Genomic DNA, 17,291 nt, shown 5'->3' with positions numbered 1-17,291 from the left:
TCTTACATATGGGCAGAAGCGGGTGGAAAGGAAACCATTGTATATCAGTTAATAAAAGCTGATATATTAAACAGGGACCAGGGTGTTCTGATTCAGCCCGGACTTTGGCCACGTGCATGTTTGTTATTGTTCCTCGTCACGCGTTTGCCCTGCCCTGTTTCCACGCCTGCTCCTAATTTGTATCGGATTGTCTTGTGTATAAATGTGAGCCGCGTTGCCGATGGCAGCGAGAAATCTAGTGTTGTCTTTGTCCTGTCTCGTGGTCCCCTTTATTAAACCCTGTTTTGTTTTACTATCCTGCGTTTGGGTCCGCTTCCTGCCCCGCGTCATGACACAGGGATATTCATCTTCCCTTTGGTCAGATGTTTCTATAACATTATTTGGCGAGGACACGAGTCAAAATCGGCACTGGTTGTGGGTCATATGGACTAAAAACAGAAATGGTGTTAGGGACCAACTAGCCCTGAACAGTCCATATGAACAAACAACACTGGAGCCAGGAGACATTATGCCAAAAGAAGGTAAATTATTTTGTCTGCCTCTAATTGTCATTAACCATAACATTTTTTAAGTACGTGTCGCGACATGTAAATAATTGGGTGTGGCTAACTAGTGTGAAGCATGAGTGAGACTGAGATGCTAAAAAGAGAAATCAAATAAAGTGAAGTACTTTTCATGTATATGATGTGAATTTATTTATTATATAAAGCTTGTCTATTTTCCATAACTACATTTATAAATAACTAAAATATATTGTTACAATACCACTCAAACCCCTATCAAAATGGCATCGGGCCATCGATGAAAGGAAGAAATCGGCTCAGTTTAGCAAATGCATCAGTGCAAAAGAATGATGCAGGGCTTCAGACTGCAATTAAAACGGTTGCATGTGACCAAAAATATTAATTTGCAAGTGATATTGTCGGCGAGATAGCCACTAGTGACTATAAAAATACACTTTATGATCAAAAATTGCATGTCTATTTACTGGCATGTTCTGTGACGAGTAGCCCATCACACCTTTTGTTGTGTTGACTTAATAAAATCAGACCACTTGCAGTTGCTCCTTAATAGATTTTTTTTGTATTAAACGCATTTAATTCACTACATACACACACACACACACACACACACACACACATATATATATAAATAAAATTAATCCTAGAAAAATCATACGAGACTGCTCAAAAATTTCACATTCAACATTGGTAAGTTAACGTTACGTAGCCTTTCAGAAACAACGACTCAACGAGCGGCAGGAATCCTATTAGAATACTCGATTTAAAATCATAATTTGTTTTGTTAGTCCAATGACAATCTTGATAGTTATAGAACACTGGAGAAATTCGTGACTGGGCCGACGAAGTGCTTCGCGCACGTGCGACGCTTTATCGGAGAACATTACCGAACGTGCTTACGGTGATTTAATTTAAAACTAATTTTTTTATTTAAATTAAATAAAAAAAAAAAAAAGTTTTATAAAACGTGCTCTGACGTAACGAAAATCGACTCTAAGCATAAATCGTTTATAAAGTGCCAACTTAGCTCATTCTGCAGAATCCTTTGGGGTAGTGTTCATATAACATGTGAGAATGTACCTCTGTGGGAGGTACTTCTATCCATTCAGGACAAATTGGAGCAATCATCTGATGAACAGCAGGTGTTTCTAATTGTGTTTAAAGCAATTAAACCAAACCTTTAAAATACTGTGAAATACTGTGCGTTCTTTCAAGCAAATCCATAGAACATGGGTCGCCTAAAGAAAGGCCACGCACGGAGGAGGACCGATGTATGGGCAGAAGCGGGAGGAAAAGAGACCATCGTACATCAGTTTTTAAAAGCTGATGTACTGAACAGGACCTGGGTTATTCTTCTAACCTTTGGTCAGATCTCTCCTCGAAGTTATTTGACGAGGACACCAAAAGGAATCGGCACTGGTTGTGGGTCATATGGACTCAAAATAGAAATGGTGTTAAGGACCAAGTAGTCCTTAACAGTCCATATGACCCAACAGCACTGGAGCCAGGAGACATGCCAGAAGGTGAGACAAAAGAAGGTAAATTATTTTGTCTGCCTCTATAATTGTCATCCAACAGCAATTGTATATAGTGGAGTCACAACATATTACACTCTAAAAACTCCTAGGTTAAGAACAACCCAATTTGGGTTATTTTGGGTTAAATTCAACCCAGCGTTGTGTTCGTCCCTTTTGGACCCAGCGCTGGGTTATTTTAACCCATTAGTTAAAAATTACGACACTGCTGGGTTGAATTTAACCCAAAATGGGTCAGAAATTTTAGTCATTAAAATAATCTACGGTACAGCAATACTTACTTCGGTAATCCACCCCCGCCCGGAAACACGGAAGTATGTGGAAGTGCAGTGTTGTAAAAGAATAATAGAGGCATTTTAAATAATGAACATGCATCAAACTGACTGCAGTCAGGAAAATTTACTTCCAATTAAATGTGTGAAATATGAAAACATTTCATGTAACAGTGAACAAGTTAAAAAACACAGAATCCAAAGAAGCAGTCAGGTCACAGTAATAATAATAAAAGTTTATTAACTATACACAGTTTAATTAATAATAAAAAACAAAAAAAATTAGTTACAGTTTGTAACTAAAAAAAAGTTAGTTTGTCTGCAAAAATGAATGCTGGCAGAACTCTTACTGCTGGTGTCTCCTCCCCAGGAAGTTCATACACCACAGTCTGTAGAAACTGCCACACCAAGGAACACTGCTTGTTGTTTGTCCGTTAACTTAGAGAGACAGTCAGTGATCAACGTGAAGATATTTTTATTAAAAGAACTCGTGCTCGACATATAACGCATAACACCCGAACATGGCTCACATGTGTTCCTAGTACCTACGCTCAAAGGGGGTGGGAATACCTTCTTAAAGAGCCCAATACATGTTTAAGCTGCAGAACATTATAACATACAAATCACATTGTATTTCTGAACAGATCATCTATCACAATGATCTACATCCCCTTCCTTTAGCTGAAACCTCCTGTCAAAGGGAAGAAACTGTACTGGCATGACTCTGACTTGATCAATAACCATGAATATCAATGACTTGCATTATAACATTGGGTCCATTGCAGTGAATAAATGAACATTAGCAGATACAAATCTAAAGATATGTTCTCTGCATGCATGAAACAAACTACAAACAAACAATGACACTGGCAATGTGGAAAAAAATCGATAATAAACACATTTGAACAGGTACTCAAAATAATAACCCGAGTGTCGCTAAATAGGCCATTACTAGAACTCACTGCTCGTATCTTGGATTAGGCTTGTAGATATGACCTGAACGTGTTCTGTAAGGTGTATTGCTGACATTAATAGGGGATTGTACAGTGTGTTTTGGCAAGTCAATAGGAATGGATTCTGGTTGTGGAAGGTGTGTTTGTGGTGAGTGTGGTATAGGGGGAGCAAAGTCCTGTGTACCTGTGGTGGTGTTCTGGGAGTGAATGTTCTCGGGGTTGAGCTGTGATGGAGGGGGCTCAGCAACAGGAATGACGTGGCGTCTGTTCCTCCTGTATGTTTTCCCATTGCATTGGATAGTGTATGACCGAGGCTCCTTATTCACCTCCTTTACTGCGCCAAGGTGGTTGTAACCTTTCGGGGTTTGCATTCTAACAACTTGTCCCTCTGCCAATGGTTGTAGTGGATGGCTTGAGGCATCGTAGTACCGCTTCTGGGTCATTCTCTTATGACAGAGCTGAGCAGTGACTTGCTGGGCATGTTTGGGAGCTGGCTCCAACAGACTGGAATTAACAGGAATGGCTGACCGTGTCTGTCGTGACAACAGGCGTTGTGCGGGAGAACCCAACATTGAGTCTCGGGGAATGTTTCTCAGATTTAGAAGATTAAGAAATACATCTCTGAGATTTCTCCATCAGCTGTTTGGCACTGCGGACCGCTCTTTCTGCTAGGCCGTTTGACTGTGGGAACTCTGGACTGCTGGTGACATTTATAAAGTCCCACTGTTTGGCAAAGTCTCTGAATTGCTGACTTGTGTACTGCCTGGCATTATCAGAAGTGAGTGTGTGGGGTGTGCCATGGACAGAGAAATGTCTCTACAGTTTCTTTATTACAGCTGACGATGTTACATCACGGAGAAGGTCAATCTCATACCAACCCGAGTATGAATCCACAAGCACTAGGTAGTTTTGGCCATGCCTTTCAAACATATCTGTTGCCACAGTAGACCAAGGCAGGTCTGGAACAGGGTACGGCTTTGATGGTTCTTTCGGTTGATGTGGCTTTGTGCTGTTGCAAACTGAACATGTTAGGAGCTCTGCAGTGATATCAGCAGTCATCGTTGGCCAGAAAAGTATACCTCTAGCTCTGTGCTTCGTAGCATCCAGACCAGGGTGACCTCTGTGGACTATGCGGATGTATTCTCCCTGTAATGAGCGAGGAATGACTGTTTTGTGGCCCTTCATTACTATTCCGTCTTCCACAGCAAGCTCATCTCTGTAAGGAAAGTATGGACGCACAGCTGGGCACAAGCTATGTTCTTTATTTGGCCAACCTCTTTGAATCACGGTGCTGAGACTCTGTAGCACTTCATCCTCTGCTGTGTGCTTTCTGAGTTCCTCTAGTCGGGCAGTCGAGATGTAATTGACAGACATGACTTCAAAAGGTGTCATTTTCGATGTCAGGAGGGACTTCTGCATTTGGAGCTCGAGATAGGGTGTCAGCGAGATACATGTGCTTACCCTTTTTGTACACCAGAGTGATGTAGCACTGTAACCTGAGCAACATTCTTTGTAGTCTTGCAGGGGCTGTGTGGATCGGTTTCTTTAGAATGGTCACCTGGGGTTGGTGGTCCGTTTCAACAAGTGTGGGTTTTCCGTACACATAGTCTCTGAACTTAGTACAAGCAAACACGACAGCTAGCAGCTTCTTTTCTATCTGAGCATATCATGTCTCTGTGTCCGAGTGTGCGAGATGCATATGCAACTGGTCTGCCCTCCTGCATGCAAGCAGCACCAAGCCCGAAACATGAAGCATCACAGGTTAGTGTAACCGGCTTCTTCACATCATAGTATGCTAGGACGGGTGGGGTGGACAAACATGACTTGAGGGTTTCAAATGCATTTTGGTGTTGTGGGTACCAGCACCATGCAGTCTCTTTATGGGTCAGCTTTCTGAGGGGTGCAGCAATGTCGCTGAAATTTGGTATAAATTTCCCCTTCCGAGGAAACGCTGTAATGCAGGGACATCCTTGGGAATTGGCATCTCGGAGATTGCCTTTGTCTTGGAAGGATCAGCTTTCAGGCCTTCACTTGTAAAGATGTGTCCCACATAGCTGACTTGATCTAGGTGAAATTTGCATTTAGCAGGGTTTAGCTTGAGCGATACCTCACGCGCCCTGTTCAACACTCTTTCCAAATTAATGTCGTGTTCAGCAGTGTTGCGACCTCCGACAATGATGTCGTCGACAATAATTGCGCAGGGATACCCCGAAAATAACTGCTCCATCGAGCGCTGGAACACTTTGCTCGCAGAGTTTATGCCAAAAGGCATACGGAGAAATCTAACACGCCCAAATGGGGTGCTAAATGTGGTCATCATAAAGGAATTGCGATCTAAGCAAATCTGCCAGAAAGAGTTCTTCGCATCCAGCACTGAAAATACAGTTGCTCCCGACATCTGGGATGCCACTTCCTCTACGCTGCGCATTGGGTGATGTGGTCTTAAGGCAGTGTTGAGATCTTTTGGATTGATGCACAGCCTGATTTCTTTTTTGTCCTTTTTATGTGTAGCCACCATGGACGAGACCCAATCCGTCGGCTCCGAGACCGCCGATATGACGCCAAGGCTCTCCATGCAGTCCAGCTCTGCTTTGACACTGCTTTGCATTGCAAGAGGAATGCGATGAGCAGGGCGGACTACAGGCTGTACGCTGGGGTCCACGGTCATAGAATATGTTATCGGGAGTTCTCCAAGCTCGTCTGTGAACAAATCTTTGTACTCATTGAGAAGGTCTTTAGTGCTGCCCTCCATACTGACATGATGCACATCTGGGCTGATAGTAACGACACCCATGTCGAGGCATGCACGAAATCCTAGCAGTGGTTGGACATCTTGATTTACCAAGAAGAATGGAAGTGAATGATTTTGCCCATTTAGGCCACACTGCAATGTCACTAAGCCTTTTGTCTCAATTTTGCTTCCACCATAAGCTACTAGGCTAGGTGCTTTTGATTGCTTCACCGGTCTTCCTTTGGCAATTTGTTCGAAACTCCTTTGTGACATTACATTATATTTTGGCCCAGTGTCAACTTTCACTTCAATTGGAGTTTTGTTTATATACAAAGTGACGAATCCTTCCTCCAACCCTGGCATTTGGGGGTTAACAGTGTTGACAACCTTGTCAAATTCGATGCCATCAACAAACATCGACATTATTTTGCCCATCACTGTGCCTTTGATCTGTAGGAAGAACTCTCCGTTGAATTTGAAGTAATTCCTTCTCAGATTAATCGTCAGCAGCTGGAGGAGTTCCCTATCAGGCCTAGAGGTGTCTGAGTATTTCTGGAAAATATTTTTTATGGCCGTTATTCCCTCCTGGATGTCAATATTAGTGTAAAGGCTATCTATGTCCATGGTGAATAAGATAGCCTTTTCAGGAATCTCTAATCCTTTTACCTTTTGGACAAAATCATACGCGTCCTTTATATAGCTGGAATTTCGAATCGACAGGGGATTTAAATGAAAATCTAAAAATTCGGCTGTATAGTACATCTCGCTACTGCAGTACGGTTTGCTCCATTTAGCTTGGTCTTTGTGTATTTTTGGGAGCATGTTAAACCTCCTACTTCTGGGCTCCCCGGTCCCCAATAGGTAGGATTTCTGTTTGGCATTAATACATTCCTTTTTGTAAAGGGATTGAACTATGTACTGCACCATAACTATTGTGTCTAAATAAATAGTTTTAGCTAATCTTCTATAGTATTTAGGGTCAAGTAATTGCCTATATCCCTCCCAAAGGTATTGTTCTCTGTCCCACATCACTATAGCGCTGCCTTTAACGGCAGGTTTAATAACAATTTGTTTTTGTTGCAATTTGCTTTAGCTGCCCTTAAGGCCGCCTGCATCTGTTTAATGGCCGTGTCTTTGGCATTCTGCGCCCGGCCGTTGATCCCCAGGGACAGGATCACATGTTCCACTTCAGTGGAGGGAGTATTTTTATTAATTACCACCTCTATATGTCTAAACGTGGCACCCGGATAGCTCTCTATCTGGAGATCCGGGTTTTTAAATGGAGGGATTCTGGATAGGTTAGAGTCGCCGACAATCAGCCACTTTTTTCGGACAGTAAGCTTCCAGTCAATCATTTTTCTGGATGTGCTTATGTGTCTATTCGGCCCGTCCCCCTCGGAGACACACTGTGTTCCCGAAGGAGTACTGAATTCAACACTTAAGCGGGCCTGTGTGGCTGTCCTAAGGCTGGTGATTTTATCAGGGCTCAGGCTCACTCTTTGTGCCTCCAAACCTTCCATATCACATCCGTCCCCTTCTTCAATCAGGACAATGTCCTCTTCACCATCCTTTTTGGGACACGAGCGAGGGATACGTTGTTCTTTTGGAGAGGCCGGAACATTTATTTCCTCATCCGAATGGCTGTCTGAGTCCTCCTGTCTCATGGGGGACCAGTCACTCTGTGGCTCTGTCATAGTGCATGCAGTTTTAGTCTATTTTTTTTGTACTGGGATGGAGGTTTCAATGAGAGGCTGTGCCTCTGTCTCCCTGTGTACAACAGCCTGCACCACTATGGTATTTTTAGCCACACATGTATTTTCTGTGGGAGGAGGAATGGGAGATGAATTTTGGCTTTCCACTGTCTCACTCTGTTCCTCAGAGTCAATAGAACAGGCCATGGCCTGCCATTGCTCTTCTGCCAATGCATAAGCTTCATGTATGGATTTGTCTTTTAGTCTTGTGCCTAAGACACGTTTTGCCCACAAGATGGCAGTGTTGAAGCATTTATCCCAGCTCTGGGAAGAGAAATGCTGGAGTTTAGCCAACTCCTGTACCAACGCATCCTCATAGTGGTGTTTCAGGATAAGCATGGTTGTGTAGGCCCAGTTTTTAGCATTTCCATAAATGAGAGCTTGTGTTGTGGCATTTGACAAGGCTGGCCTGATGACATCTGCTAGATTATCCTCAATCCTTTTAATGCCAATAGGCTGCTCATGGCTAACATTATTCTGATGGTGTACAAGTTTGATAATGTTAAGCAGTGTACTGGTTTTGGTGATGAAATCAGGATCATCTGAATATTCATCCTCTGTGTTCTGTTCATGATTTATGTGTTTTTTGTTTTGCAGGTGAGGACGAGATGCACGTGGCTGGATCTGCTGTCTTTTCTGTGGTTCCCTTATGAGGGTTTTTTTTGAAGAGACAAAGGTACCGGGTCCATAGCGGACCCGGGTTTCCAAAAATTTTGGCCTATCAGACCTTTGATGAGGATTGTTACGGTAAGTAACGGCTGCCCTTCCGTGGCTGCCATACTTGACTGCGTCAGCATACGAGAGCACTGTCTCTTGTCGTGCCTGACGTTCCATCATGCTGTGTTGATAGGGTCTAGGCCAGACAGCGGCCTGAGTGACGTGTCTGCGTCTGTGTGTTACCACAGTCCATCCATCTCTTTCTGGCAGGAACATTTTTTTGTTTTTTAATTTTTTTGTTTAGGAAAAAAAAAATTTTTGTATACGTGTGTTTTTGCCGTTGCAACATTTCGGTTCACTTGGAACCTTCCTCAGGCTGGCTTGTTCAAAAATATTTTTATGAAAAATAAAAATTGAAAATTCTCAAAATACATTTTTCTTTAAACCAAAAGAAATAAAAGTCTTGGAAAAAAGCCTTTTAATTTTCTTTAAGACAAAGAAAATCAAATAAATAAAGGAGATAAATGTCTTGGAAAATAAAAGGCTTTGAATATGTATGTAGATATATGGATATAAAATCAGGGTAATATAGATGCAAGGAGTGTTAGGTGCTTTCTCTCTCAGAGCTAGAAGCAATGAATGAAGTCTGCATCCTCAGGTGTGCTTATTTATAGCTTGGGGGCGGGACTAAATTCAAATGGTCCAATGGGCGCCTTTTCCCATTCAAATTGGAAAATCAGCCTTTGAGAGCCAATCAGAAAATTAGCTGACTTTTTAAATTATCAAAGGACTGTTCCAACTGTTTTTTTTTTTGGATCTAAATAATGACATATATATCTATATATTAGTATAAGTAATTTTATATGGAATTTTGATGAAATTACCAATTATAAAAAAAATTTTTGGGGAAAAAGGAATTTTTTAGTAAAGTCTTAATAATTAATTTGTGCACCTTCACTATAATCCAATAAATAATGAACAATTAATTAAAAATTAATATAATTAAAGCCCAATCCTGTCCTTTTCTGTTCCCAGCCTTAAGTCTTCAACTTGGACCGATTCTGGGAAGGAAACTATCAACGATTGAGTGCCATAAGCATGAGGCACAGGCCGATTAGGCTTGGGGTTAGCGGTTAGGGTTAGGATTAGGAGTGGGTTAAGGTTAGGATTAGGAGTGGGTTAAGGTTAGGATTAGGAGTGGGTTATGGTTAGGATTAGGAGTGGGTTAGGGTTTTTGAATTAGGAGTGGGTTATGGTTAGGATTAGGAGTGGGTTAGTGGGTTATGGTTAGGATTAGGAGTGGGGGTTATGGTTAGGATTAGGGGTGGGTTATGGGTAGGATTGGGTTATGGTGAGGAGTTAGAATAATTTTAATTTAATTTATTAATGTATTTATTCATTCATTCATTCATTTATGTATTATTTAAGAAGAATTTAATTTTATAATTAATGGTTTATTTAATGTTGTTAAACAAACATTTTATGAATTTCAGGACACATCATCAGCAGTGCACCTCAGACTCAACGGGTGTTTCGGCCTTTGATCACTGAACACCCTCCTCTGAGGCGGCCAGCCGTAGGTCGATCAAGCCTCGGCTTGTGTCCCATGTCCAATCAGAAGCTGACTAATGCTAAAGCTAAGTAACTCCTCCATATGGGGGGAGTCATTGAACTATTTTGCCTATTAACCTATTTTATCTATCTATTTAATTTATTTATTTATAATTGTATATAATTTGCTCTTCAAAGAAGAGAGTGGACGTGAAGGAGAGCAGAATGGGAGAGAACTATCTTTCCCTATCTCATCTTAGTTTCTCCTATTTGTCGTTATCTTTAACGTTATCATTTTGCTACTGTTATTGTTAACCTTATTTGAGTATTATTTCTATCAAAGTGCTAACCTGGACATTTTCTAAAATGTAGTGAGGAAAATGGGAAGCTAACATGGTGTGGGTGCAGTGTGGTGCATGATGTGCTGTCGTGTGGTTGGTGCTAGGGTTAGGGTTAGGGTTAGGGTGTGTGGTCAAAACGAAAATGGGTTAGGGTTAGGGGTATAAGGGATAAATGCGAAAGTGAACCCCCCTACCTGAGGGGGTGCACTTCGTTTCTATAGGTCCTAGAAGGCTGAAATTCAGTATATATACTAATTAAGGGACGGTAAGTTGATTGCACATGGTTTCAGCTCGATAGCGCCACCACCAGTCGAGATATAGTATTGCACATTATTTTCCTATGGGTTTCTGTACAAAATTAGGGTTGGGGTTAGGATTAGGGTAGGTTTTAAGGTTGGGGTTAGGTTTAGGAGTTTACCCTTAGGAACATACTACAAGTCTTTAATGTGCTATCATCACTCTATTCTATGGGGTTCTCCAGTGGCACAGCATCCAGTTCAATAACTTTTGAAAAGAGCCACACATCACTCCAAAACAAGTTGCTAAATATTTATTTGGCCCTAAAGAACATACTACAAATTGAACATCTACAGTAAATAATAGCACATTAAAGACTTGTAGTATGTTCTTTAGGACCAAATAAATATTTAGCAACTTGTTTTGAAGTGGTGTGTGCCTCTTTTCAAAAGTTATTGAACTGGATGCTCTGCCACTGGAGAACCCCATAGAATAGAGTGATGATGGAAATTGAACATCTAGAGTAAATTATAGCACATAACATCTAGAGTAAATAATAGCACATTAAAGACTTGTAGTATGTTCTTTAGGGTCAAATAAATATTTAGCAACTTGTTTTGGAGTGGTGTGTGCCTCTTTTCAAAAGTTATTGAACTGGATGCTCTGCCACTGGAGAACCCCATAGAATAGAGTGATGATGGACATTGAACATCTAGAGTAAATACTAGCACATTAAAGACTTGTAGTATGTTCTTTATGGTCAAATAAATATTTAGCAACTTGTTTTGGAGTGGTGTGTGCCTCTTTTCAAAAGTTATTGAACTGGATGTTCTGCCACTGGAGAACCCCATAGAATAGAGTGATGATGGAAATTGAACATCTAAAGTAAATAATAGCACATAACATCTAGAGTAAATAATAGCACATTAAAGACTTGTAGTATGTTCTTTAGGGTCAAATAAATATTTAGCAACTTGTTTTGGAGTGGTGTGTGCCTCTTTTCAAAAGTTATTGAACTGGATGCTCTGCCAATGGAGAACCCCATAGAATAGAGTGATGATGGAAAGTGAACATCTAGAGTAAATAATAGCACATTAAAGACTTGTAGTATGTTCTTTAGGGTCAAATAAATATTTAGCAACTTGTTTTGGAGTAGTGTGTGCCTCTTTTCAAAAGTTATTGAACTGGATGCTCTGCCACTGGAGAACCCCATAGAATAGAGTGATGATGGAAAGTGAACATCTACAGTAAATAATAGCACATTAAAGACTTGTAGTATGTTCTTTAGGGTCAAATAAATATTTAGCAACTTGTTTTGGAGTGGTTTGTGCCTCTTTTCAAAAGTTATTGAACTGGATGCTCTGCCACTGGAGAACCCCATAGAATAGAGTGATGATGGAAATTGAACATCTAGAGTAAATAATAGCACATTAAAGACTTGTAGTATGTTCTTTAGGGTCAAATAAATATTTAGCAACTTGTTTTGGAGTGGTGTGTGCCTCTTTTCAAAAGTTATTGAACTGTATGCTCTGCCAATGGAGAACCCCATAGAATAGAGTGATGATGGAAATTGAACATCTAGAGTAAATTATAGCACATTAAAGACTTGTAGTATGTTCTTTAGGGTCAAATAAATATTTAGCAACTTGTTTTGGAGTGGTGTGTGCCTCTTTTGAAAAGTTATTGAACTGGATGCTCTGCCAATGGAGAACCCCATAGAATAGAGTGATGATGGAAATTGAACATCTAGAGTAAATAATAGCACATTAAAGACTTGTAGTATGTTCTTTAGGGTCAAATAAATATTTAGCAACTTGTTTTGGAGTGGTGTGTGCCTCTTTTCAAAAGTTATTGAACTGGATGCTCTGCCACTGGAGAACCCCATAGAATAGAGTGATGATGGAAATTGAACATCTAGAGTAAATTATAGCACATTAAAGACTTGTAGTATGTTCTTTAGGGTCAAATAAATATTTAGCAACTTGTTCTGGAGTGGTGTGTGCCTCTTTTCAAAAGTTATTGAACTGGATGCTCTGCCACTGGAGAACCCCATAGAATAGAGTGATGATGGAAATTGAACATCTAGAGTAAATTATAGCACATAACATCTAGAGTAAATAATAGCACATTAAAGACTTGTAGTATGTTCTTTAGGGTCAAATAAATATTTAGCAACTTGTTTTGGAGTGGTGTGTGCCTCTTTTCAAAAGTTATTGAACTGTATGCTCTGCCAATGGAGAACCCCATAGAATAGAGTGATGATGGAAATTGAACATCTAGAGTAAATTATAGCACATTAAAGACTTGTAGTATGTTCTTTAGGGTCAAATAAATATTTAGCAACTTGTTTTGGAGTGGTGTGTGCCTCTTTTCAAAAGTTATTGAACTGGATGCTCTGCCAATGGAGAACCCCATAGAATAGAGTGATGATGGAAAGTGAACATCTAGAGTAAATAATAGCACATTAAAGACTTGTAGTATGTTCTTTAGGGTCAAATAAATATTTAGCAACTTGTTTTGGAGTAGTGTGTGCCTCTTTTCAAAAGTTATTGAACTGGATGCTCTGCCACTGGAGAACCCCATAGAATAGAGTGATGATGGAAAGTGAACATCTACAGTAAATAATAGCACATTAAAGACTTGTAGTATGTTCTTTAGGGTCAAATAAATATTTAGCAACTTGTTTTGGAGTGGTTTGTGCCTCTTTTCAAAAGTTATTGAACTGGATGCTCTGCCACTGGAGAACCCCATAGAATAGAGTGATGATGGAAATTGAACATCTAGAGTAAATAATAGCACATTAAAGACTTGTAGTATGTTCTTTAGGGTCAAATAAATATTTAGCAACTTGTTTTGGAGTGGTTTGTGCCTCTTTTCAAAAGTTATTGAACTGGATGCTCTGCCACTGGAGAACCCCATAGAATAGAGTGATGATGGAAATTGAACATCTAGAGTAAATTATAGCACATTAAAGACTTGTAGTATGTTCTTTAGGGTCAAATAAATATTTAGCAACTTGTTTTGGAGTGGTGTGTGCCTCTTTTGAAAAGTTATTGAACTGGATGCTCTGCCAATGGAGAACCCCATAGAATAGAGTGATGATGGAAATTGAACATCTAGAGTAAATAATAGCACATTAAAGACTTGTAGTATGTTCTTTAGGGTCAAATAAATATTTAGCAACTTGTTTTGGAGTGGTGTGTGCCTCTTTTCAAAAGTTATTGAACTGGATGCTCTGCCACTGGAGAACCCCATAGAATAGAGTGATGATGGAAATTGAACATCTAGAGTAAATTATAGCACATTAAAGACTTGTAGTATGTTCTTTAGGGTCAAATAAATATTTAGCAACTTGTTCTGGAGTGGTGTGTGCCTCTTTTCAAAAGTTATTGAACTGGATGCTCTGCCACTGGAGAACCCCATAGAATAGAGTGATGATGGAAATTGAACATCTAGAGTAAATTATAGCACATAACATCTAGAGTAAATAATAGCACATTAAAGACTTGTAGTATGTTCTTTAGGGTCAAATAAATATTTAGCAACTTGTTTTGGAGTGGTGTGTGCCTCTTTTCAAAAGTTATTGAACTGTATGCTCTGCCAATGGAGAACCCCATAGAATAGAGTGATGATGGAAATTGAACATCTAGAGTAAATTATAGCACATTAAAGACTTGTAGTATGTTCTTTAGGGTCAAATAAATATTTAGCAACTTGTTTTGGAGTGGTGTGTGCCTCTTTTGAAAAGTTATTGAACTGGATGCTCTGCCAATGGAGAACCCCATAGAATAGAGTGATGATGGAAATTGAACATCTAGAGTAAATAATAGCACATTAAAGACTTGTAGTATGTTCTTTAGGGTCAAATAAATATTTAGCAACTTGTTTTGGAGTGGTGTGTGCCTCTTTTCAAAAGTTATTGAACTGGATGCTCTGCCAATGGAGAACCCCATAGAATAGAGTGATGATGGAAAGTGAACATCTAGAGTAAATAATAGCACATTAAAGACTTGTAGTATGTTCTTTAGGGTCAAATAAATATTTAGCAACTTGTTTTGGAGTAGTGTGTGCCTCTTTTCAAAAGTTATTGAACTGGATGCTCTGCCACTGGAGAACCCCATAGAATAGAGTGATGATGGAAAGTGAACATCTACAGTAAATAATAGCACATTAAAGACTTGTAGTATGTTCTTTAGGGTCAAATAAATATTTAGCAACTTGTTTTGGAGTGGTTTGTGCCTCTTTTCAAAAGTTATTGAACTGGATGCTCTGCCACTGGAGAACCCCATAGAATAGAGTGATGATGGAAATTGAACATCTAGAGTAAATAATAGCACATTAAAGACTTGTAGTATGTTCTTTAGGGTCAAATAAATATTTAGCAACTTGTTTTGGAGTGGTGTGTGCCTCTTTTCAAAAGTTATTGAACTGTATGCTCTGCCAATGGAGAACCCCATAGAATAGAGTGATGATGGAAATTGAACATCTAGAGTAAATTATAGCACATTAAAGACTTGTAGTATGTTCTTTAGGGTCAAATAAATATTTAGCAACTTGTTTTGGAGTGGTGTGTGCCTCTTTTCAAAAGTTATTGAACTGGATGCTCTGCCAATGGAGAACCCCATAGAATAGAGTGATGATGGAAATTGAACATCTAGAGTAAATTATAGCACATTAAAGACTTGTAGTATGTTCTTTAGGGTCAAATAAATATTTAGCAACTTGTTCTGGAGTGGTGTGTGACTCTTTTCAAAAGTTATTGAACTGGATGTTCTGCCACTGGAGAACCCCATAGAATAGAGTGATGATGGAAATTGAACATCTAGAGTAAATAATAGCACATAACATCTAGAGTAAATAATAGCACATTAAAGACTTGTAGTATGTTCTTTAGGGTCAAATAAATATTTAGCAACTTGTTTTGTAGTGGTGTGTGCCTCTTTTCAAAAGTTATTGAACTGGATGCTCTGCCAATGGAGAACCCCATAGAATAGAGTGATGATGGAAATTGAACATCTAGAGTAAATAATAGCACATTAAAGACTTGTAGTATGTTCTTTAGGGTCAAATAAATATTTAGCAACTTGTTTTGGAGTGGTGTGTGCCTCTTTTCAAAAGTTATTGAACTGGATGCTCTGCCAATGGAGAACCCCATAGAATAGAGTGATTATGGAAAGTGAACATCTAGAGTAAATAATAGCACATTAAAGACTTGTAGTATGTTCTTTAGGGTCAAATAAATATTTAGCAACTTGTTTTGGAGTGGTGTGTGCCTCTTTTCAAAAGTTATTGAACTGGATGCTCTGCCAATGGAGAACCCCTTAGAATAGAGTGATGATGGAAAGTGAACATCTAGAGTAAATAATAGCACATTAAAGACTTGTAGTATGTTCTTTAGGGTCAAATAAATATTTAGCAACTTGTTCTGGAGTGGTGTGTGACTCTTTTCAAAAGTTATTGAACTGGATGCTCTGCCAATGGAGAACCCCATAGAATAGAGTGAAGATGGAAATTGAACATCTAGAGTAAATAATAGCACATTAAAGACTTGTAGTATGTTCTTTAGGGTCAAATAAATATTTAGCAACTTGTTTTGGAGTGGTGTGTGCCTCTTTTCAAAAGTTATTGAACTGGATGCTCTGCCACTGGAGAACCCCATAGAATAGAGTGATGATAGCACATTAAAGACTTGTAGTATGTTCCTAAGGGTAAACTCCTAAACCTAACCCCAACCTTAAAACCTACCCTAATCCTAACCCCAACCCTAATTTTGTACAGAAACCCATAGGAAAATAATGTGCAATACTATATCTCGACTGGTGGTGGCGCTATCGAGCTGAAACCATGTGCAATCAACCTACTGTCCCCTAATTAGTATATATACTGAATTTCAGCCTTCTAGGACCTATAGAAACGAAGTGCACCCCCTCAGGTAGGGGGGTGCACTTTCGCATTTATCCCTTATACCCCTAACCCTAACCCATTTTCGTTTTGACCACACACCCTAACCCTAACCCTAGCACCAACCACACGACAGCACATCATGCACCACACTGCACCCACACCATGTTAGCTTCCCATTTTTCTCACTACATTTTAGAAAATGTCCAGGTTAGCACTTTGATAGAAATAATACTCAAATAAGGTTAACAATAACAGTAGCAAAATGATAACGTTAAAGATAATGACAAATAGGAGAAACTAATATGAGATAGGGAAAGATAGTTCTCTCCCATTCTGCTCTCCTTCACGTCCACTCTCTTCTTTGAAGAGCAAATTATATACAATTATAAATAAATAAATTAAATAGATAGATAAAATAGGTTAATAGGCAAAATAGTTCAATGACTCCCCCCATATGGAGGAGTTACTTAGCTTTAGCATTAGTCAGCTTCTGATTGGACATGGGACACAAGCCGAGGCTTGATCGACCTACGGCTGGCCGCCTCAGAGGAGGGTGTTCAGTGATCAAAGGCCGAAACACCCGTTGAGTCTGAGGTGCACTGCTGATGATGTGTCCTGAAATTCATAAAATGTTTGTTTAACAACATTAAATAAACCATTAATTATAAAATTAAATTCTTCTTAAATAATACATAAATGAATGAATGAATGAATAAATACATTAATAAATTAAATTAAAATTATTCTAACTCCTAACCATAACCCAATCCTACCCATAACCCACCCCTAATCCTAACCATAACCCCCACTCCTAATCCTAACCATAACCCACTAACCC

At 39.5% G+C, this 17,291-nt stretch overlaps 1 protein-coding gene across 2 annotated transcripts in view; it reads right to left on the bottom strand.

The window, feature by feature from the left end:
- Positions 1 to 17,291, bottom strand: part of adamts6 (ADAM metallopeptidase with thrombospondin type 1 motif, 6) — a 351,012-nt gene that overhangs the window by 26,060 nt on the left and 307,661 nt on the right. The gene's annotated exons all lie outside the window — the stretch shown is intronic.

This window comes from Tachysurus fulvidraco, chromosome 20 (genome assembly GCF_022655615.1).
Source record: "Tachysurus fulvidraco isolate hzauxx_2018 chromosome 20, HZAU_PFXX_2.0, whole genome shotgun sequence".
NCBI lineage: Eukaryota > Metazoa > Chordata > Actinopteri > Siluriformes > Bagridae > Tachysurus > Tachysurus fulvidraco.
The sequence above is the reverse complement of the archived record's forward strand: the minus strand, read 5'-3'. Positions and strand labels throughout refer to the sequence as shown.